At 45.2% G+C, this 24,710-nt stretch overlaps 1 protein-coding gene and 1 pseudogene across 10 annotated transcripts in view; one reads left to right on the forward strand and one right to left on the reverse strand.

Annotated features, from left to right (window-relative positions):
- Nucleotides 1-24,710, reverse strand: part of CACNA1C (calcium voltage-gated channel subunit alpha1 C) — a 559,109-nt gene that overhangs the window by 404,172 nt on the left and 130,227 nt on the right. The window lies entirely within an intron of this gene.
- On the forward strand, nt 11,963-14,778 carry LOC121151015 (annotated as a pseudogene).

Below are 24,710 nucleotides of genomic sequence, written 5' to 3' on the forward strand. Positions count from 1 at the left end.
CTTGACAGCCTCCACATCCTTCAATATGGAGTGCTAGCTTATTCATTCATTCAAAAAAGCCACAACCTTAAACACCCAAATTCTCTGATCCTGCAAAATGCGGGTGTGACACAGTGTGCTTAAGTGCTAGGAAGAAAACACATCTGTCTCCTACTTGGCTCAAATATATCCTATGTCTTCCAACTAAACATCAGAAAACTACCTTGTAAGCAAATGTCATATTATCATTCCCTGTGACAGCGATGGCAAGAACATACTTGTATTTACACGAGACCTCCCAACTTTGGACCCCAAGGTGTTTTATAATTTAATTATCTCCAACACTGAGCTCTTTGCTTATTTGAAAGAAGCCAACTTGACAGTTTTTTCATCAAGAAATTGATGGCAACATTATGCCACTGTCCAGGATTTCAAACTAAGCCAACAACAACAAACTTCATCTCCAAAGTCACCTTTTAACAAGAGCCTCAGACCAAGCATACATTTTCCTTCATATTAAAGCACAACAGATCATTTTTTTGCTAACCCCATGAGATGCCAAGCAGGTGGTCAGGAATACGGAAGCTCGTGCAGGAAGAAGAATGAGAAAGTAATGCACTCTGTTTCAGACTAATATCCAAGAGAATGTTGCTTAACTAGGTTTCCTAAGAGGCTTGGCCAGCTAGATGAGACATTCAGGAGAGAATTCTAAAACCAAAGATACAGATGTGTGTAACAAGAGTGGCCATTGAGGCCACTTGGGGGAGTGAATCAGCTGATGAAAGATCTTTCTATCTCTTCTTCTCCCTGTGGATCTGCCTTTCCACTAAGAACAAATAATAAATCTTTCAAAAAAAAAAAGCAACAATGCTGGGAAAATCACTTAGTAAGAAGCAATATAATACAGGGGTTCAGAACAAGTTGGAGTGACATGAGTTAAAATCACAGTGAGAAACTTTTTAGCTTATTGACTTGGGTAAATTACATGACTTAAGTTTCTTAATCTGCAACAGCAGCACAGGGATACTTAGCTTCCAGGGTTTATGTAAGGATTAAATGAGATGATACATGCGCAGCATCCGATACAACACTTAGCACAGATTACACACTCTGTAACAGCTGCATTACTGCCACTATCTTTCTTGTATATCTTAACAGTCAGTAGGTCCACAGGGTCACCTACTATAGAAAGAATGATGCATATTCCATCAAAAGGGCCTGCACTTCTGGAACAAACAGACCAAGTCCTGAAAGTAGGACACAGCCTCTTATCTGTCTTCCCTAGTCCCTGATGCCCTTGCCTGTGCTTTATCAAAAGAACTTCACTGACTTGAGGGAGCAATGCATCTGGCCCAACAAGGTTATAATCACTGAGTTGAAGGAGGCGTTTGCTTCTCCACTAGCTAAGAACATTGGACAGTCAGTATCGTACAGAGGGGTTTGTCTAGGGAAATTCCATATCCCAAACTCCCCCATCCAGACTTTCCCAGAAGAGGAAGAAGAAATCGGAGATCCATACTTATGTCCCTAAAAATCCCTGTCTGAATGAAGACTGGGCTCTCAGCCCTTTAATGAGACACTTGCTTGGTCTATCAGACATAGCAATTTCTGTCTCATTTTTTCCAGTAAAATCCTTTGCTACTCGGAAACAAAAGATCTGCACTATTAACACACTAAAGTAGCAGTTATGTTGCACAATTGGGGCTCTCTTCCTGGGAGGAGGATGGTCAGAAAGCACAGCTGACCACCATGCTTCCTTTCCCAGTGCAGCTCAACCCAGTAGGGGTTATCTTTATTGGTGGCTAGTGTGTGCTGTATTTTTCGATTCCTTAATGGAGCTGAGAGTGATCTCTTCCATAAACAAACAAACAAAACCCACTGGCTGGTCAGACCTGGCTGCTTCAGCTCCCTGAACTCCTAAGTCTTCAGGTGAAAACAGAGACTCACTCCCTTTGTGATCTAGCTCTGAATCCATTCTGTTCACAACAGAGGGATGTTTTCACACTACAGCACCCAAATACCTACAACTGTGCACTGTTAGTACACTATGAATGTGACAGAGCCGAGCAAGATGTCCCTGGCCTTGAACAATTCAAACCAGGTGCCCGGTGGGCTGTTCATCAGCAGTTCTGTGCATGACCATGCCAATAAGAAAGGACCAAAACATTTCAGATGCCAGGGTCCAGGGAGCACTGGAAAGCAAAGGTCTCCTTGCAATAGGGGAACAGTGCATTTCTCCTTCATTCTCATCCCAACCGCTGCCTCTCTAGGGTTAGCTCTTTTGCCGGTTTGTTTCCACTAGGTTTATGTAACCAAGTAGCAGAGCAGTATAGCCCAGGGGCTCTGGGTACAGCTGCCACTGCTGAGATGCATTCATTTACAGCTTTCCAGGAAATGAGAAGGCCGCCTACTTGACAGGTGACTGCTGCTCAGGATAACCCAGTTACACTTGAAGTCCTGGTTGCTAGCTTACTTCAGGACCTGCGATCAGAAATGAGCTGGTCTCACGATCCAAGTGTGTCACATTATTGCATGAGATGTATAACCTGGGCTCTGACAGTACACCAAGAAGGAACCATCCCAAAATGCATTTGTGGCCACAATCAAGTCCATAGGTAAACACCTGGGCTCTGGAACACTAATATTTACATTATGGTTTTCCTCTTACAAAATGTCATTATCATTGAATGCTTACAATTCCATGAAAACATTATTACTGTTTTTTATTATTGTCATCATGTATTCCCATTTGCAAAAACAAGCCAAACTTCTATAGATTCACATGCCAGACTGTTAGATGTTGTCCTCAGGATCTTTGTACATGCTGCTCCCTAGCCCCAAAGAGGGTCTCGGTCTGTCTGTCTCTCTCTCTCTCTCCAGCTAACTCCTTCTTTTTAAGATTTATTTATTTTTATTGGAAAGTCATATTTACAGGGAAAAGAGAGAGAATAGAGCTCCACAATAACCAGAGCCAATCTGAAGCCAGGAGCTTCTTCCGGCTCTCCCATGCAGGTGCAGGGTCCCAAGGCTTTGGCCTGTACTTAGCTCTATTGCCTTACAAGGTCACAAGCAGGAGCTGGACGGGAAGTAGAGTAGCCAGGATACAAATCAGTGCCCATATGGGATACCAGTGCATACAAGACAAGGACTTTAGCTACTAGGCTATCGTGCTAGGTCCAGATTTCCAATTTTTTTGTACCAAATAAACTTAAATTTTAAGAATTTTTCTCCAGGCCAGGCATGATGGTTCAGTGACTAAATCTTTGCCTTGCATGTGCTAGAATCCCATATGAGTACCAGTAGTTTATGTCACGGCTACTCAACTTTTGTTTTAGCTTCCTGCTTGTGGCCTGGGAAAGCAGTCAAGGACAGCCCAAAGCCTTAGGACCCTGTACCTGCGTGGGAGAACCAGAAGAAGCTCCTGGCTCTTAGCTTCAGACCAGCTCAGCTCTGGCTGTTATGGTCACTTGGGGAGTAAACAGGTAGAAGGAAGATCTTTCTGTCTTTCCTCCATAAAATCTGCCTTCCCAGTAAAAATACATCTTTTATTAAAAAATATTTTTCCATGAATTTTAAAATTTACAATTTTTATTTTAATGATACAGAAACAGAGCCTATATATACCCACACAATCCAGGACTGGGAAGGTCAAAGCTAAGAATCCAGAACTCCATCCTGCTTTCTCACCATGGACAGCAGTACTCAAGGCATGGCCTACTGCATTCCAGGATCTGTGTTGGCAGAAAGCAGGAATGAAGAGCACACTCAAGACCTGAATTCACACCCTGGGATGTGGCATGTGGGTTTCCCAAGCAGTGTCTTAACTACCGCACCAAATATCTGCTTCTGTTTTAAACAAACTTTCTGAAATCCTTTCATATGTGCTTTTTTTTTGCAGAAAGGTCCAAGGAGCCCACAGCAGTGCCAGTTTGAAAACAGGGGTGCCAGCTGCCAACCCCTGGTCACCATCTCCATCTCACACTAAACCTGGATATGAGTTGCCAAGAATCATCATCCTCTGTTTATAGGACGCAGGAGCTCCTTGCCTCCACAGATAACAGCTTCCTGCCTATGGATTCCTATGACACCACTATGTTCCTGGCTCACCCAAGGTCAGAGAAGGCTCTTCAAGGTCAGTGTCCTCCTGTACCTGCCTGGAGACAGCAGGTCTCTCAACACCAGGTGACACAGAGTCACAGATTTCCCTATCATCCTTTACATAGAGGCTTGAAACCTTCAGGGTCAATTCAAAAGCTAAGGTTCTCTCTCTCATTTGCAGATCACCAAAGGTAGAGCCAGACAGACTGTGCAGAAATAAACTAGAAAAACTAGATACAGAGAGATGTACAGGACCGTTTTTATTTACACACTTAGAAAATGGCACAGCCATCACACATACTTGGTCCTGCCTTTTTTTTTAAATAAACGGACACAGAATAAAATGCTTGGCTTCTAGTTTGCCAATAAGATGTTAAGTTTCCAAGATTGAGTCAGCAACCTTATCTGCTTGACTCAATGCTTCAGTGAGGCCCTCTGAACAGTAAATGCAATGAAGGCAGAAGAGGGCATGAGAGCTTTTGCTGACATCACACCAAAAATAACTTCCGTGGAGTCAGGAAGGAAACATAAGAAGAAATGAAGTGGGCTCATCCTCTGAGACCCTTTGTTGGCCCCGTTAGCCCAGAAATGGAGCAGGGCAGGCTTCCGCCGATGGGAGAAGTGGCCGACAACTCTTAATGTTCGTGACAATCAAAAAGAGAACTTGTGGCTCAGGAGATGAGACTCCGCCAGGCTATTTTTCAAAGTACAGTCAGACTCTACTGCTGAATCTAACTCAGCCCTTTCTTTCCACTTGTCAGGCACTCGAGGGCATCTCACACATTTCAAAACTGACAGCTCCCCATTCCCTTGACAAGTGCCTTGTTTTACACAAAGGGCATCTCATAGACAGAACTCTGGAGACACCTATGAAACATGCAGAAAAACACCCAGGCAACTAGGCAATGACCATGCAAGCCATGGGCAGCAGCTGCCAGACGATGGGAGAGCAGAGTGCAATCACCAGTCTTCTGAGCAACCTGCAGCAGAGTGGGACAACCCCTCCCTTTCTTTCATTCGTTGTTCTATCAAACCAGACCTTCTTAAACATATTTCATGCATTGCAGCAGTCCGGACATCAAATGTTTCCCAGAGTGAAATTAAATATAGCATTTTATTTGGAACAAGCTAGCCTAACTAGATTTTCCTTCCCAGCATTGCCACAAAGAGACCTTCCATTTGGCAGCTGAAAGATGTGCTCAGCTCAAGGCTCAGGACCTCTTTCCAGGCGCTCGATAATCCACCTGCACCAGTTGCAGTTCAAGCCCCACAGGAATCTTAGGGAGGAGTTGAACCCTTTGCTTCCATGTACTGCTTTCAGTGGGTGGGATTCCCCTACTCCCAAGATCCTGCAAAAATAGTATTTCACCATAAGATAGCAGTACCCTGAAAAAGAGGAACTGAGTTTTCCACCCTCTATGGAGAGAATGGGTCACATCCAGTGTGGTGCTGTTGATGATTAAACAATGGCACAATGGGTTAAGCCAGCACCTGCAATGTGAGCATCCCATATTGGAACACTGGTTCTAGTTGTACCCACTCTGCTTCCCATCTGGCTCCCTGATAATGCACCAAATACCTGACCCCCTGCCACCCACATTGGAGTACCAGACAGAGTTCTTGGCTCCTGGATTCGGCCTGGCCCATAACCAACCATCATAGCCATTGGGGGAGTGAATTAGAAGCCACAAGGTCTCCCCATCTCTTCCTTACTCTCTGTCACTGCCTTTCAAGTAAATAAAAATAATTGTTACAAATAAGTTTAAAGTGTATGCACAGTTTTTTTTATCATATACGGCCTCATTGTATGTTGTTCAGAACAACAAAAACAATCCAAGTCCCTGTATTATTTCTTCACAATAAGCATTTTCCATAAATGTCTTGAAGGATCTCTGTATGCCTTACTTACCATTTCCCTGAGACAGAATCACCTCTGTTAAGAAATAAGTATGAAAGAAAAGCAAGCCCAAATGAAAAATCAGGTTGCAATGCAATATCAAGGAAATTCCTAAACTGTGTGATTAAACACACCCAAACAAAAGAACTCGTGTACATATCAAGTGCTGATTTTTTCATTTTCTTTTTTACAAGTATCTGTTTTCCAAAATATTTTAAAATATGATTTATATTCAGCAATTTAATTTTTTAAATTATAGTAAAATACATGGAACATGAACTTTACCATCATAACCATTTTTAAGTGTACTGTTGAATAGCAATACATTCATCTGCATGGCTGTTAACCACCAGCAGCAGCCATCTCCAGAACTCTCTTCATCTTGCAAAATAGGAATTCTGCCCACTTAATAATAGCTCCCCTTCTCTCCCAAACCCTCAGCATCCACCACTCTACTTTCTGTCTCAGTGTATTTCTTCCTTGTCACCAGCTTGTTGCATTCAGCACCATGCCCTCGGCACATCCACATTGCAGCCTGTGGGAGAGCCTCATTCTTTTGTAAGGAAAAAAAAGTTCCCTTGCATGGATGCATGCACTTGGTTCACTCATTGAGCAATTCTTGGCTGGCATCTACTTACTTGGCTATTATGAATAATACATATAGGAACATGAGTGTGTTGATACAAACTTTTTTAAATACTAAAATATATGTTCAGGACATACCATCAGAAACAAAAGCCAGACTATGCCTTATATTGGCCCCAGTCTGGAAATCAGAACAATTCCACACTGAAGACTGCATACCCTGTTTCTTTATCTTAAAGCATCTGTAAACCTGTGAATCTGAGTCGCCTAGGTGATCCAGCCCCACGGAAACCTCTGAGTCAAAACTCGTATGAACTGAGGCAGAGGGAAAAAAGTACTAAAATTATTCCAATGTGTAAACAGGTCTAAGAAACACAGTTCTAACCCTTTACCTGGAACCTTTCTCTTGACTTAAAATAATGTCTTGCCTTGACTCCCACCCAAACCCACAAGGTCTAATAAGCAGTCAAGTACCAGAGCTGTATGACTGATTCCATTTCAGCAGAGCAACACTCATGGCACAGCACTCTCTCTCCCAGCTCTGGCTTTCAGCTCTAACTGTGGAACAAGAGTAGGCTTCCTTCTTAGAGGGAATGTTGACATGAGCAAGCAACTAGGGAAATATTCCCAGGCCTACTCAATCCTTCAAGTAATTTCAAGCCTGTCCTTAGAAGGCAGCCGGGCCAGTGATGGGGACATAAGATACAGTCCCAGCTGCCTTCAGTGTGCCACAGAGGCAATGAGGTCACTAAGAGGCCTGTTGCCTGCACTGCACCCTCCTCATCTTCCTGCTATACTTCACTCTGAAACCACCTAAGCCATGCTGCATCCCATCCCAGCCTCCAAGCAACTCCATTTGCTCTTTCCCAGGACTTGTGATGTGGCTTTGCCCAGTTCACCAGGTGCTAAATTTCCCACTGTGAATGAGCTCCCCTCATCAGACATTGACCTTAGGATGTGTCTTTTTGTTACACACTTAATCTCTGATTACTGAGTTCTTGATGGTAAGGGGTGTCAATAAGAGGGGAGCACTTGACCTTAAAAATAGGCTGATATCTATTACGCATTGTCAGAAACTGCACAACCACAAGCAGACATGAGAGAGGTGGCAGCAGGGCTGCTCCTGTAGACAGAAGCCTTGGGGCTTCTGGGGCCTCCAGCTCCTCCTGAAAACAGTTCTCCATACAGGCTGTCCAGCAGCCACAGCAGCAGCTTGGAACACCCAAGGCATGGCCCAACTGGGCCCAGAGGATTCAACCCTACCCTCTGCCAGGCCTGCGCTGGAGCCTCTACCTGAGGGGCAGGGACAACTTGCCCAGATCCCCAAAAGATAGGTCAACTTTGTTCCCAGACAACTGGCTGCAATGCAGGTCTGCACTGTTCTTGGGAAATGCTGGTATCCTCGAGTACCGAGCAGCAAGGGGGACAGACTACCAGAGGAGGAAACACAGAGGAAAAAAGCAGTCAAGCCAGCCATGGGGAGCAAAGCAGGGGGACACAGATGGGAGAGAGCCCAACAGAGGAGAAGGGCAGTGCACAGGGGAAGCTGGCTGGGTCTGCATGGCTTAGCTCTGAACTCTTTCCAAGCAGACACAGCCTACAAACCCATCCAGGAAACAGAGCACCTGGTGCCACAGCTGCTGACCAGTCTGTTCTAATGAGTCGGAAAACTCAACAGCAAAGAGAGGGGAGGAAATTAGAAGAACAAGAAAAGTGAAGACCAAAGGCCCCAACCAATGCAAGGAAGCCCAGACTGATCTGTTTCTAACCTGTCTCTGCATCGAGAATCCCCACAAAGCAGCCAAGCATGGAACCACATCTCCAGCTCATTTACATAGCACACACTGGTGAGCGCCAACCATGCACCTGCTCTGGTCTTATGCCACCTTTCTCCCACTCACAAGGAGCTAAGTCCAAACCCAGAGGAAGTCTCTGCTGCACGAGAGGAAAAGGAGCAGGGAGAGGCAGCGAGGAGACACTTAGCACTGTTTTCACTTCCCCTTCAGCACCTCCTGGAGGTGAGGGTGAGCCATGCCTGTACATTTTCTAGAGAAAGACACACAAGTGCAGAAGAGAAGTGATGGAGTTCAAACAACGCCCACACACCAGTAAGACGTTTGCCAGCCAGCAGCATCTGCCAGGGATTAACACTGGTCCAGCAGGGGAGAAGGAAGGAGAGAAGGGTGTGAAAAGGACTATGCAGGCTCTTCACAAAGCTCATGTGAAGCAGGCATTAGGAAAGCTCTAGGCATGGATTTCAAAAACAGTTTTTATGTGACAAAACAGGCATCTTTTCATTCCATTTTGCCCATGCACTTTTTGAAAACCCCTTGTATTTATATATGCCAAATTAAAACACCAAGGCATAGAGAAGACATTGGCAAAAGCAGTTAAAGTACTCCTTGGAATGTCCATATCCACATCAGAATGCCCCCTATTCTTTTTTTTTTTTTTAAAGATTTATTTTTATTATTTTTTCATTGGAAAGGCGGATATACAGAGAGGAGAGACAGAGAGGAAGATCTTCCGTCCGATGATTCACTCCCCAAGTGAGCGCAACGGGCCGATACTATGCCAATCCGAAGCCAGGAGCCTCTTCCGGGTCTCCCACGCGGGTGCAGGTTCCCAAAGCTTTGGGCCGTCCTCGACTGCTTTCCCAGGCCACAGGCAGGGAGCTGGAAGGGAAGCGGGGCTGCCGGGATTAGAACCGGCGCCCATATGGGATCCCGGGCGTGCAAGGCGAGGACCTTTAACCACTTGCGCCACCGCGCCGGGCCCGGAATGCCCCCTATTCTTTACTCAGCTTCCTTTCATGTGCACAACGAGAAGCTGCAGGTCAGGCTTCTGGGTTCCTTCCACTCATATGGGAGACCCCATTGGAGTGCCTAACTCCTGGTGTTAGCCTGGCAGAGCCTTTGCTGATGTGGCATTTGTGGAATAAATTAATGAATAGGAAACTCTCTTTCTCTCTCTGCATTTCAAATAAATAAAAAATCCTAGTAACTGCTAGGGTAACTCCAGGCCTATGTTTATGAACTATGTTTCAGTACATTTATTCAAGAGAAGAAGCTGGTAAGACCAAAAAAGGCATAGGGGTTGAGGTAAGGTGGGCCATACCAGACTGGGCTTCAGCATCCACCAGCACATGTGCATCTGGGCGGGGTTGGGGGGAGGTTTGAGCCCAGTAAGGGGACTGAAGGGGAGGGGAGAGAGGGCTCTCCTGCTGAGCCACCGCTCCCGCTTGCAAGCATGAGGACTGGGATCAGGAAAGAACAGACTGGACATGGCTATAACACCTGCCGACCTGTATATGAGCTGGGTTGGGGGAGAGCCAAGTTGGGCTAATCAACTGTACTCACTGGTGCATGCATAAGTCAGAGTTAAGTGCAGGCTAGTGGGCTTTGCCACAGCATTGTTCTCAGCTGCTAGGACTGGGAGCAAGTCCTGACAAGTTAGACTGCAGAACCACCTGGAAAGTGCAAGATCCAGGGCTCGGAGTGGGCTCAGTAAGGAAACGGTGGGCATTTCTCTGATAGATTATAATTCCCACTGGTGGGCATGAGATCAAGTGCTGGGAGCAGGTCTGGCTAGACAGGTGGTGGCAGCCGCTGGCGTGAGCATGGGCTGGATAGTGGGTAGGGTTGAACTAGGATTCAGTGTCCATTGATGCCTATGAGAGCTGAATGGGATTTGGGACAGACTGGACAGACTGCTGCACATACTGGCAAGCATAGGAACCATGGCTGGGGATGAGCCTGGTGGGGATTATTGGGGGTCACTCTGATAAGGTTGCTGGTTGTGCTGGGCTGCAGTATCCATTGGTTTATGTAAGAGATGGGGCTGGAGATAGAACTGAAACAGCCATTGCAACTGCTAGTGTGTGTGTAGGCTGATATGGGGGGCGGACAGAGCTGGAATAAATGGAGACTTGGGTGGGCTATGTCAGTGAATGGACTTTGGAAGGATTTCCTCATCCTTGGAGCAGCAAAATCAACAGCATTTTTGAACTATTGAAATCACTTGAGCAGAGCCCTCAGAGCACGCTCTACACTGTGGACCCTGGGATGATGGGTGGCAACTCCCCATCCCCAGGTACTGAGGCAGTTGGGAGACTGAGTGTGGTGTCTCCCTTTATTTCCCCTCTTCTCCCAGTCACAAGAAAAAGAAAAAATAAAGTGTGGAAGCAATGGTCTCACCTACTTTCCCCTAATCCTCAACCCTTCCTACCCTAATCAACTATGCAGACATCATCAAATATAAAATTTTAAAAAGAAAGAAAAGGGGCAAATGGTTACAGAGAGATCTAGGTTCAGGCTCAGCTCAGGTTTTGTGACATATGATTTCAGCATTAAAATAAGAGATAAAATACAGTTTTCTGAACTAAAATGAATCCTGGCATTATTGTGGTGACATTCAGTAATTTCTCATAATTGCTATTAGCTTATTGCCAGTAGTTAGGCTTCTGAAGCTTATTGCACAATGATTCACACACTTGCCCTCATTTACCAGGGAAAACAACAAAATGTTTGAACTATCTATCGAAAATGAATGAATCCTTGACTGCATGCTGACACAGAGCAGTTTCCCAAAGACACTGCTAAGTGAAAATGACCATAGTGCAGGACAGAAGATACGAGCGTTCCTCTCTGGAGTCATAAGAAATTCATCTGTGTATCTTCACTAAGATATAGGTCTTTTTCTAGCTATCAGCCCTGGGATCTGCGAATAAGGGGAGAGGGCCGACACCCCTTTACATATTCTTTTGTTCTGTATCATGTAGGTAAATCAGTGCTTAGAAAATGCAATGAAAACATACAAGAAGAGAGCCAGAGATCTCATATCCACCGGTTCACTTCCTCAAATGGCCATAACAGCCGGGGCTGAGTTAGACCAAAGCTAAGAACTCAATTCCAGTTTCTGACATGTGTAACAGCAACCCAGCTGGTTAAACCATCCACCTGTCCCCTGAAAGTATCTGCATTAACAGGAAGCTGGAATCAAGAGCAAAGCAAGCATTTGAACCAGGCACTCCAAAATAGGATATAGGTATCCCAAGCAGCATTTTAACTGCCACATCAATGCTTACCCCTGAAAGAATTATAATCCCAAGGTGGGCAGCGGGTGGAGGGCATATGTACAGCTGTCACACAGTGCTGAAGACTTTGGACGAGCCAGCAGGAGTAAATGAATGGGAATGTCCTTCCTCAGTCCAAGTACAGGTGGTTTTGCCAAGGATCCTATGTCCTTAGTAATAGCCAAGGGCCAGACAGAAGTGGCCGCATAGAATTGTGACTTTAGTGATCATGACACAGCCACACAGGCAGCCTCAAGATGAACCCTGCTGCTAAAAGCCACCTCTTTGGAGGTACCACCTGACAATGACGGTCACACTCTGTCCACATAATGCCTTTATCGAAGGAGTGCAAAGTGCTCAAACATGCTCCTGAGGCCCCAAAGCCACTGAGAAGCCTGGAAGGTGAGTCCCTGCAGCTGCCTTTGTAATAATGCATTGGAGAACATGCCTGGGCTCCATTTGGGAGTCCAAGCCTGTCACTTCATGGTGATCTGGAGCAGTTGCTCTAACTTTCTGTGCTTCAATGTCCATCTTTGTAACTAGAAAATACTAACTCAGTTTGTGAGACTCACGGAGAGATCAAATAATGACCAGACCTAACGAGAATTAATATTCATTGAGTCTTAAGTCTATGTTAATTCTACTTTAATGACTGGGCACGTATTTGTGTGGTTTAAGTCTTGCACTAACACTCACAGGTAGGTATTCTTACTATGATGTCTGGCAAATTAGCTACAGCACAGAATTAGTATGTAGGAGCCCAAGGTCCCTCCACCTTACCCTCCCTCAGCAGATAGCTTAAAGAGCTTCCAGATTTTGGAAGATGCTGATATGGAACAGAAGAGGAACAGAGAGACTGAAGCATTTTCCCATGGTCATTTGCTGTGCCCTGGGTAGCAACCCCCAGGACAGGTAGAGGAAAACCAAACTAGTGGCCATGTGATGTTGCTAATTCTAGGCTGAAGGACCAGGGTTCAGGCTGGTGCACACAAACTTGAGTGCCCTACTGCACCAAGACCAGCCACAAGTCAGTCTCTCTCTCTCTCTCTCTTTCTCAGGAGCCAGGACCCAGGGATTTGCTGGTTCACTGCAGAAAAGCTACAGGGAAAATCTTCTCACATCCTCAAGGAGCCCAACCGTGAAAAAATTGGCCATTGCACAACAGCTGGATGGCTGGCATGTTAGAAACGTAAAGGGACCAAACTGCTAGAAGGAAGCGTGGTGTGAAGTCGTAGGTCCCTCTGTCAATAGAGATGAAGTTGGCCCTGGGAAAAAGCCACATAGCCCTAGCCCACACTGCCTCCATTCCTTCCCCTTGTGTCCAGGGGTCCAGTGACTAGTCTCTGATGGCCAGAAAGATGGCTGCACACAGTGTCTGTCACAGAGCACTGAGTAAAACAGGCACACAGAGTTTCCCTCATTAACATTGGTGTTGCCATGACAATGAGCTGTTGCCAGGTAGCAGGGAACTAGGAGAAGAGTGAGAATTAGCAAAGCCTAAAAATAAAGCTGTTATGTTTCTTCCCCCGTCTAGATGTCCATGTGTAAGAGGCAATAATATTGCCTCCTCCACCACCCCAGTTCCCAGGCCTGGGGGCCTACCTGGGACAGAGGAGACACCCTCCGCAGAAGGGAGAGATTGAGAACGAGGCACCTGGAGACAGGTGCTGCCTAAAATCTGACAGTCACCCAATGAGCAGTACTAGAGAAAGCTCAGGGCAAGCCTGGGAGGAATTTTTTTTTTCCTCCCTTCAGAAGCTGCTGCCCTTGAGTGCTGACCTTGACTCCAGACTGAAGCAGAGACCCACAGCAGGCTGTCACACGTGCAACAAATCTGTTGCTCTTCAAGAATGGGAAACAGAGAGAGTCTCCTTTGGAAAAGATTTAGCTAATCCCAGGGCCCAGAGGTATCTGGGGTAGGTAGGAGCCCATAGGGTGGCAGGAATAACTCAACATCTTATCATGGGACCTCCCACTAGGAGAATCAGGACAAGAATTCCCCAAAGCAGGATGTTTTAACAGTTTAAGAAAAAAAAAAACTTGAGCACTGTGATAGTCTCTTCGAGTGACAAGTACTGGGATTATTTTCAGGTTTGATTTCTGGTATCACAGGAGAAAATGTATGGTGTCCAAGAGTTAGAAATTTGTTTTGTCCATCTCGTCTACTAAGATGCTGGGTTCCGTGAAGGCAGCAATACAATCAATCATCCTTGTAACCTCAGCATGTGCTGATGTCTGAGACATCAAGAGCACAATAAATATGTGAGTGGAGCAGGGGAGAGAGCAAAGCGAGGAACTCAAACATCAGAGAATTAGAATGCTAGACAAACTAAAGATACTAACAATGGAACACATTTGGTTAAGTGGTTAAGCTGCCACTTGGGGTGTCTGGTTGAAGTCCTCACCACATCTCTTCTAATCCAGCTCCCCATGAATGCACACCCTTGGAAGCAACAGGCGATGGCTCAAGTACTCGGGTGTGTCCAGTGACATGGGAGACTCAGATGGAGTTCCATTACTGACAACTGCTGGCCTTGGTCTGGCACAGGCCCAAATGTGGATTGTATTTGAAGAGTGAGCCAGTAGATGAAAAAAACTGTCAGTGTCACTCTGGCTTCTAAACTTAAAAAAAAAATTAAATTTTAATAAACTAGTAACATCTAATCTAAATGAAACACCTCAAGCCTTCTCTCTGGCATCCTGGTCACCTTCAAATCCCTGGTGAAATCCAAGATCATCAAGAAGAAAACCAAGAAGTTCATCCGGCACCAGTCTGACCACTATGTCAAGATCAAGCAGAACGGATAGAAGCCCCGAGGCATTTACAAAAAGGTGCAGGCAAGGTTCAGGGCCAGATCCTGATGCCCAACATTGGTTACAGGAGCAACAGGAAGACCAAGCACAGGCTGCCCAGTGTCTTCTGGAAAGTTCCTGGTGTACAACCAAGGAGCTGAAGGTGCTGCTCATCTACAACAAATCCCACTGTGCAGATATTGCTCCTCCAAGAACTGCAAAGCCATCAGGGAAATGGCAGCCCTGCTGGCCACCCAAGTCACCAACCCCAGTACCAGGCAGTGCTGCGAAAAAAATGAATAGCCATCTGGGAGCACATTTTATTTGTGTTTAAGTAAAACCTTGAAAACTGCAATCAATCAATAATAAAATACCTCTCTTTTTAACATTAAAACCTCTGAATTCTAAGAATTAAATCCTCTTTTGCATCCAGCTTTCTATCTTTAAAAAATGAGTGAGTTATATAAACAGGTGTAAACAGATCAGATAAATTAAAATCCAGAATTTTGGGGGTAATGCTTTCATATATGCATAATTTAGTAAGACTTCCCCAAATATACGGCCTGATTTCTCTTTCAGAGAGCATGGAGCTGTCTGGATCTCACCATCACTCCAGAAAGCACACACCACAGAACAAAAGATCCAGAACCTTAGTCTCCCAATCTTCTGAAAATAACTTAAAAATAGTAAAAGGGGTAGGACCTTCATGTCAACACTCATCTACCCCTTGCATTTTCATTGAGTCCTTCCGTGGACCACAGAACAAACAGAAAAGCTAGCCCTGACAATGACGGGAGTCTAGAACTCATCTGAATGGCATCTGACCCTTCCTGGAAAATGGAGCCTGAGAGGCAGTTCTGCCCTCACTGAACCACCATCCTGATTTATAAAAATGTTCAGCTTATCTGCATCATCAATCCGTATTTGCTTATTCTGCCTTCTTCATGGAACAAAATATTCGTTACTAGACAGCAGGTGACACTACAGCTAGCTTCAATCTACCCCAAACAGGGACTCCTGTAATGTGCTGAGTACCCAATGGTAAGCAAGAAATGCTTATTGGATACATGAAAACCTAACTAGCAGTTTCTATCTGTAATATACTTTCATCAATAAGAGGTTTCCAGATTTTGAAACCCGGAAACAGTCTTCCAGGATTCTAATCAGTCCAAGTTGATGACGTTTTCCTTGTCACTAACTTACGCATCATATGGCACAAAATGTCAGGATTCAACAGGCACTAAACGAACAGGGTTGAAAACCCTCTAGATCTATGTCACCTCAACTACCACCAATTTTCCAAAATCAAGGACAGAAGTTTTCCATAGGAAAGATAACAAGGCAAATGACTTGATTGTCTTCAACCAAGTTGTGTCACTTGCATCATCCTCACACCCCACTGGTGATATACAATCCTTTACACATCACCAATTCAGCCTACCCCATCCTGAACCTGACTTCTCATTGTCCATCACGGCCCTGGCGAAGGTTCCATGACCCTAAGGAAGCTTGCAATACAAGCAAATTCCAGCTCTGCCCTAGCCCTAGATGTTAATATTTCCAAAAAGAATTGAATAGAACAAGACCACACCAAGTTGATGATCAGACTGCCCTTCTATCCTTCCTGTAACAGATATACTTTTTTTCCTTATTTTGCATCTACCATTTCAGAAACAGGCCAAAAGTAAAAAATCAAGGCTCTCCTGAAGAAATGGATAAGGCAATCTCAGCATCTCTCTCTTCAATTCTCTCCCTCCCTCTCCATCCCTGTTCCCTTCTCTCCCATCTTCCACTTACCATTCAAACCCTACCACCACCACCATCTCCTCTCTGGCACGTGTCACCAAATTTATACAGCTTAACTCTCTGCATCTTTGATATGAGCCACTTATATACACAGCAGAACCAGACACATATTTTTTTAAGAGTATGCGACACTTAAAATAACTGGATTTTAAACCTTCTGATTTTAGTTGAGGATTTGACTTGAGGACTGGAGAAAACTAAGAAATTACTATTCTAAAGAAATATGTGTGAATAACCAACCTTTAAGGGGGCCACAGGGCCCAACACCAAAAATACAACTGGCTTATCATCCCCTGGGCAAAGGCAGATACCCGTCCCTGAGTCATTAACAAAGATGAGTTTTCTGAGGCTCAAGGCGGTTATTTTAGACTTCAGTTTCTTAAACTGAGTTTCTAAAATTTGATTAGGGATTCTTGTTTCTTGCCCAAACAACTGCTAAGAGAGCCCTGTGCATATCACAGCGTAAGTCAGTGAATAACCTAATGAAACAGCAGCCAAATCTCAGAGCAGCACAGGCATGCTTCCCTTGCTCACACAACACACTTGCACATGCACACCCACCCACAGAACACCCCCTGTCTTCTGGGAGCCACCGAATTCTAGGCCCATGATCGTTCTCCCAGTGAACACACTGTTGTCACCACAAACCCACCACTTGCAGTTCTTGTTTAGGATACGGGTGTTTGTAGCATTTTGGTTTTCCTTCAAGTCACAGAGAATGGATGCTTACAACAACTTGTAAAGGCATTTGATTATAATTTTTCCATGAAAACTGATTCAAGTATTAATCCACCTCCTCCAGAACCAGGGCAGCAGTGCACTATTATACAGTCTGTGGCTTCTTACCAGCAGCAGCTGAGAGGTAAAAGCCAAGGTCAAGAGGATATTCAATACCTGGAGTGCTTAGGTAGTCATCCACCAGAACAGACATTGCTGGCCAGGAGAGCTGGCACATAACTGTCAGGCAGAGTGCCCTTGCCAGGCATAAATCCTCTACTTGTTGGATGGTGGAGAGGTCCATATTTCTGAGGTAAGGGGACAGGGTAGTGGGGACAAGAGAATTAGAATGGGAAGAGTGATTAGCTGTCTCCATTATATCTACCTAAGGCATGTAGGCCTTAAGGAGATTCTCAGAGCAAGCAATGTAGAATCCCCTCAGGGTTGGGTAAAGGAAGACAGATAACCTAGACCTGGATTCCACAACCCTGGTGTCTAGTTTGGGCTGATGTATTGTATGGACATATTGGCCATTAAATATCCAAGCTCTTCTGCACAGGCTGGACAACAGCCATTGCTCCCAAGTCTTCCTAATGTCCCACCCCCACCACCAACCAAGTATCCTTCATTTGCATCTTTATGCCTGAATATAGCCTACATAGCAGTCCTGGCTGGCTGCAGCACCAGCTGCTGCTTGTCTAATATGTGAATGCCCCATCAACATCTTGCATTAAGAGCATCTCAGGTGACACACTATCCTAGCCAAAGCCTAGGAAACCTCTTAGATATGTAATCTCCCTCCTCTGAACAGGGCTTTATCTAGCTGTCCCTCTCTTGTAGCACATTATAACTTTTCCACCTTGAACCATATTGAATGTATGTTTTCAATGTTTTCCCATTTGTCTTAGACTTAAAGCAATTCACAGTCAGCACCATATTACACTTTATGTTTTCTTGCGTATATTTTATTCTTAGTGCAATAGCTGGAGCATTACAGGTATTTAGGAAGTTGTTCATTGGAAGAAATTTCCCACCCTATCCAGGCTCTCCTGTTCCTGAAAGTTTACTGAACCCCCCAAGGTCTAGTCACTTCCTTAAAGCCTCTCTAGACTGCCCTATCCCCCAGCATTCTTTGTTTTTTAATTCCCAGACTCAACCGGGCACTCAGAACCTAACTGGACTGTGTGCCACCTTGTGCCTTCACTTTTCTTATGTGAAGGGTCAACTCTTGTTCATTCTGTCACCTCCCCAATAAGATTGAATTTAGGAGCCCTACATAAACAGACACATGTCAATTACCCTTCTCTGTAGGTTGGGAAATACTTAGTTCTCTTTATTTTAGCTAGGAAATAATGATAATAATAATAATATACTCAATGTGAACATAAAACCAATTTCCTAAGATATAAAAAGAGCGCATTTTGCTTCCTAAAAATAGTAAAAGACCACATAATGTCTATTGTGTCATAGAGCTTTGACATGATATGTAGATGTTTAACATCTACCCTCTGATCTCTAAGTTTATGGTGCAGAATTTTATCAGCTCTTTCACCCAGCCCCGCAAAGAGGTCCAAAGGACAAGCTCCTGCTGGGAAAGCTGAAAGCCAGAAAGGTAGAACAGAAAATAATGCAGGAGCATTGTGGGTTAGAAAAGCATCTGGTCTACCACACAACACACAGATTTGGCCAACCGTGTAGCACATGTAGCCAACACTCCACACTTTGGGGAAGGATGACTGTTGCTTGGATCCAGTCACATGGCCCAGGAACACACCCAACGCATATTCCCACTGATGACAAGAAGAAGGCTTTACAGACACCTGCAAGAGTTCGCACAGGTAACTAAAGGAACTTGAAATGTACCTTGAGATCTTTCTTTAGAATGTTGCCTTGGGTCACAGTGCTGTGGTACACCACCTGCCAAGCCAGGATCCCATATCAGAGTTTCAGTTTGAATCTCAGCTATTCCAGTTCCAAACCAGTGTCCTGTTAATGTTTCCCCCAAAATAACAAAAGATGATCCAAGTACTGGGGCCACTGCCAACTATGTTGGAGACCCAGACGGAGTGCCCCAGCCATTGTAGTCATGTTGGTGTGTGTGTGTGTGTATCCCTCGCTGTCTTTGCCTTTCAAATCAATAAGTCTTAAAAACTAAAAATAAAAAAAAATATCTTAGGTTGAGGGGAAGGGAAGGGTATTAAAATATACACATTTGTTACATGAACATCAACTTATCAACTTATTTTACTCAGAACTGTATATCAGACAGAAAGCAATGTCATTCAAACTCTGGATACATTCTCCAAGGAATGTGTTCATGTGAGCATCTGCAGCATACATCTGTATTCCTTCCAAACTTTCACCACCCATAACACGATAATGAGTATACTGCATGAGCATATTGTCCAGTTAAAGACTGGGTAGTTAGTGTATCCGATAGCTCACAGGATGAAAAAGACTGGGTTGGAAGACAACACTGAATAACTTGAAGAGCTGGAGAAATCTTACATTGGTCATGTTAACTAGAATGCCAGGAAGCAACAACATGTATGGCCACTCACCAAGAAGCTGGTATCATGGGAAGTGGGGGGAGGGAGTACATACCCCATTTCATCAAACATTCAAGATTCCCCCAAAAAGAAGTTGCTACCAACCACAATTTACAAATAAAAGTGCTGGGTGTCATACTGGATAAATCACTCAGCCCAGAATCACACTTGACAGGAATGGAGAAGTCCATAAGCCAGTATCCCAATGTCCTCTGTTTAATCAATTGTTTTCCTACAGATCTGCTCGGTTGCCCTCCTACATCTGCAGTCTGAGCTCTCGCTACCAGTGCATACTGCCTCCTCCAGGGAACAAGCAGGCTCTATTCACACTGTCCCGGTATTCTGGCCACCACAGTCTCATGCTCTTTTTTCTTTCTTTCTTTCTAATATACTGCTCAATGTTTCTGAAAACACAGCTACATTTCTGTAGAAGGGTTGGGTTTTATTGACACTGCCAAGCAGCTGCTCCTTCACCTATCTCTCTAAACATCTCCCACCTCAAGCCATGACTATTCTCAATGCAGCCCATGTCCAGCACTATAGACTGAACCAATGCTTCTTCCTGTCAAATCCATCTGCTGAAATGTGCTGAAAGTAAAGATGCATCATGAGTGACATTTTGCCCTAACACAAGAAACTCCTGTGGGCCCACATTTTCAGGAGCAGAAATACAGTCAGACGACCATCTACCAATCAGGAGGGTAGCCCTGGCCAGATGCTTTGATCTCATACTTCCCAGGATCCAGAACAGTAAGACATAAACCTTTGTTGCTCCCAAGTCACCCTATGCTGTATCGTAGGAGCTGGGACAGATCAAAACAGTATCAGCTACTCTGCCTGCTCATGCTGCAAGAAATACGGGGGACTGCCATGGCCTTTTGTTCCTTCTGCAGCATCAGGCTCCATGTTGCATAGACCACAAGGACAGCAAGCCAATGATCCCCTTGGCTGGAAGCAAAAATAATCACACAAATAAATATAGAGGTCAAGAGCACAATAGGACAAAATTAGAGTTAAGACAGCGGAAGATGATTTCGAACAGGAGCCAGAGAGAACTTTTCAGAAGAAACAATACTGAATGTGACCTGAAGACCAAGTCAAATGAGGAGTGCCCTGCTTCCCATGGCTGCCTGAGCCCCTCACCTACCTGCCAGCTCCTGCAGCCTCAGCCCCAATCAGCCAGCTCCCAGATTGGCAATGTTAGAACACAGCATCTCAGATGCCCTGTATTTCCACAGGAAGTTTTCCCAGTTTGCTGGGCAGAATCCTGTTGCCAGGTTTCATTCAGCCTTTTAAACAGTCCACATGGATGGCCTCCTTATAAGAAAGCTGGAGCCATTAAGGGAAATGGACGGGGTGCCAAGAAAGCTGACTTACTAACCAGTCCCAATTCTTGTAGCCAGGCCCCTTTCCCCTGAGAAAGGCCGAGTGTTCTCTGGAGCAGAGAGTGAGTGTGTGTACATGTGTACATGTGTGTATAAGAAGTTTGAAATACGCATTTGGAAAGAAACACAATTTGTCTGTTTCTAATACATTCATAACTCATCAAATTACTGTTTTGCAAGCACTGTTTGATGTCACAGCAACTGCCCAGCCTCCCTAACCCTGCTTCTCTTTGAAGTGGTAGCTATGCATTCGTCACTCATTCCCAGCCTGCCAGTTGAAGGATGCAGCCTAGGGCTCCGATCCCACAGCTTGGCAAGAAGCAGACCCTTTAGGTCACAACACCCCATGCTGTTCCCTGGGGCTGTACTTAGCAAGCTCTCTGGTGTAACAACATAGCCTGAATTTGGGGGGTGAAACAACCAATGAGTGAGGGCAAGAGCAAAGTGAGGGGATGGCTCCACAGCATCCATTTCATGTTTGGCAAAATAAAGCCAGAATGTGCCAGCAACCCTAGCCCCAGCAGTGTGTCAAGAAGCAGCATCCTCCAGATGAACCCAGTGTCTTGTCCACTTGGGATTGGCCCCCACACAGTGGTCCAGAGGAAATCAAGGGGAGGCCTGGACATACAATGAAGTCAGGCCTCTCAAAATTCTGACTCTTTTTTTAAAACATTATATATACTTGAAAGTCACCATTTCACAGAGGAAGAAGCAGAGGCAGAGAGAAAAAGAGATCTCCCATTAGCTGGCTCCCTCCCCTAATGTTCTCAATGGCTAGAGCTGGGTTTTTCTGAGGCCAGGAGTCAGGAGCGTCTTAAGGGTCTCCCATGTGTGTTAGAAGGGACCAATAAATGGACTTTCCTCCATTGCTTTCCCAGAATCACTATCAGGAAGCTAGATTGGAAGTAGAGCTGCAAGGGCTAGAACTGGCACCCACATGAGATGCCTGCGCTAGGCAGTGGCTTTATTTGTTCTGCCGCAGTGCCAGCCCCAGAACTCTGACTCTTAATTAGTGCTGTCTCATCAGAGGTTCTCACCTGGGAGTCAGTCATTCCCTAGTACGCAGCAAGAAGCAAGAAGAAGAAGGCAAAGGAGGGGCAGTTTTACTCTTCATAATGCCTGAGTGTAGAATTAGGTAAAGGAGAAAGCCAGTACCTGAATACCCCAAATGGGCAGGACAGGCTGCAACTAAAGAATGGTGCCAGTAAGATACTCCAACGGTAGCCAACCTTAGAGACACTGTCAGAAGAAGCCATATATCTGTAGCTGTTGCTATTGATGGCACTAGGGATGCACAACATGAAGACAGAGGGCAGGCAAACATACAAGAGGAACCCACCTTCCCAGTATCAGCTGATGGCTTCCACGACCTAAAGGTCTGCATGATTTAGAAGCAGCCACCTTGTAAGCAAGCCCTCAACAGCTTCACTTCTAATAAGACAAATGTAGCTATGACCCTCAGTGTCCAAACTGAGTCACTTTCTAAATCCTCCCGGGGACTTGAATGCTATGGTCATGATGACTCTGTTTGCAAAGGAAAATCACAGAAAACCTTTGGAGAATAAGTAGCCACTTCCTAGGTGCCTGTCATCAGGCACTCAGATTTCCAGCAGCAAGGCCTCTACTCATGGAGAACAGGGCCCCGATTTGGATTGGAGAGCATGGCACGGGGTCCCTGGTTGGGCAGACAAATTATGTGAAGGTATGGAGCATCCTCAGAACCCAGGGCCCTTTATCCTTGAGCCCCATTTGGTCTCCATTCATGAGACCAAAGAATGCAGGACTCAGTATCTACTCGCTGAACAATTTTCAAAGATTCATAAGGGAGCAGGAATTCAGCCTATAAGATACCAAGTCAGCATCAGGATGCCTGGGCTAGAATCTGGGCTCCAGCGCCTGACTTCAGCTTCCTGCTTATGCAGATACTGGGAGGCAGTGTGTGATGAAGGTTCAAGGAACTGGGTATTTGTCATCCACATGGGAGGCCTGGGTTGAGTTTTTGGCTCCTGGCTTTGGCCCTAACTTCGACCTAGCCCAGCCCCAATCAATGCAGACATTTAGGGAGTGAACCAGCAGGTAAGAACACTCTGTCTCTTTTTCTCCCATTCCCTACCCCACCCTTTCTCTGTCTCTCAAATGGAATTTTTAAAAATTAGTAACTTGAAAACTCCAAGGTAGCGTCAACCAGGACACATCTCCCACGTGAAGTCAGGCCCCTTTCTCTCCTCTGCTTTGGCTGCTGAGTCAGTTGCAGCAGAGACCATCGTAGAGGAGCAAGATGGCATAGACAGAGCAATTTGAAGGGACAGAGAAGAGAACTGCAGATCCCCTACTTTCAAAATAACTTCCAAACCTATTAACACATGCCTAATAGGTCTTTAAATGATTCAAGTGGAAACTGAAAGCATGAAATAGCCAATATTCATGCTGAGCTATAAGTGACTACTGCTTAGTTCTTGCTTCTTATGCAGGTTTTAAGTCCGCTAAAAAGTGCACAATAGCACTGGAGGAAACAGGGATTGAGCATCAGGAAAGCAGAAAAAAGACACAAAAGGGAAGCCTTGAGCCCCAAAGGCTACAAGCCACTGGGCACACCTCTCAGCGGCTTGGGCCTCAGTTGTCCTCATTTGTGAAGGAGGCATCCTTTCAGGCCTTGCGCCTCCAAACTCCTGCCCCCCAATTTATCAACAACAACACCTATGCGCTGAAAATGTGCCACTTAGTCCAGGGAAAACACAGACCAAAGGTGATCATCACGGTTTCTCTCCTTATAGAGCTTGAAAGGTAGAAGATGACAGTCATTTAGAACAGCAGTTAAGATGCCCACATTCCCCAGCAGAGTGCCTGGGTTCAATTCCTGGCTCTGAATTCTCATTCCAGCTACTTCGGAGGCATCAGGAATGGCTCAAGGAGCTGTATTCCTACAGCCTGAATTGAGTTCTCAGCTCCTAGCTTCAATCACGGCCAACGTGGGCATTTGGGATGTGGTTAAGTCAGTGATAGGATGTCTCTCTCTCCCTCTTAGATAAATATTGGGTTTTTTCTAAAAAAGTAAAAAAGACATAATTTTGAATATAATAAAACACTAGAAAATGCAACAGCTTTGCTACTAAAGGAAAAATGATAAAACCTAGAACCATCTCCAACACAGATCACTTACTTCTTCTCTCTTGCTGATGGACCCTGATCTTGTGGGGACAGCCAGCCCTCTCCCAGAAATGAAGGCAAGCTATTCCCATCCTCCTCCCTGAAAGGACATGTGCCGAAACCCCGGACAATGAAATGTGGCAGAGGTTTCCTGCAGGGTTTACTCACCCTTCAGAGCCACTCACAGAAGAGTGGTCCCCATAACCTCCTGACACTGCAGTCCCAGCCTGGGATGCTGGCAAGAGGTCGTGGGAAGCTCCCTGAGGACAGACACACCACGTAGACCAGGCCAGAGCACAGAGTGAGACATATCTGGGGTCCTGCTCATGGTACAAAGATGCTGATGCTTCTAGCCTTGCAATGTCCTCCCTAGCACTTCCTGTTGCCCGAATCCTTGTAGCCAGAGCTGTTAGGACACTGACAGCCAACAGCTGAGATGACACACAGTGGTAAAAACACTGCTAGTTCACATCAAGGATACTCAGATGTGTAGGAGAAAAAACAAGCCTAAATTCTTTGGGTTTTCTAAGATTGGCAGCTAAGACAGTTTATAGTCTACTGCTAGGTCCTGGAGAACAGGAACAGGAAGTGTTCTTGGGACTTAGACTAGGAACAACAGTGTACTCCTAAGGAAGACAGCAAAACTGGTCAACCAAGAATAGCCACCAGAACATCGCCAT

The sequence above is a fragment of the Ochotona curzoniae genome, unplaced genomic scaffold, assembly GCF_017591425.1.
Source record: "Ochotona curzoniae isolate NIBS_2020 unplaced genomic scaffold, NIBS_Ocur_1.0 contig_2235, whole genome shotgun sequence".
NCBI classification, from domain to species: Eukaryota; Metazoa; Chordata; class Mammalia; order Lagomorpha; family Ochotonidae; genus Ochotona; species Ochotona curzoniae.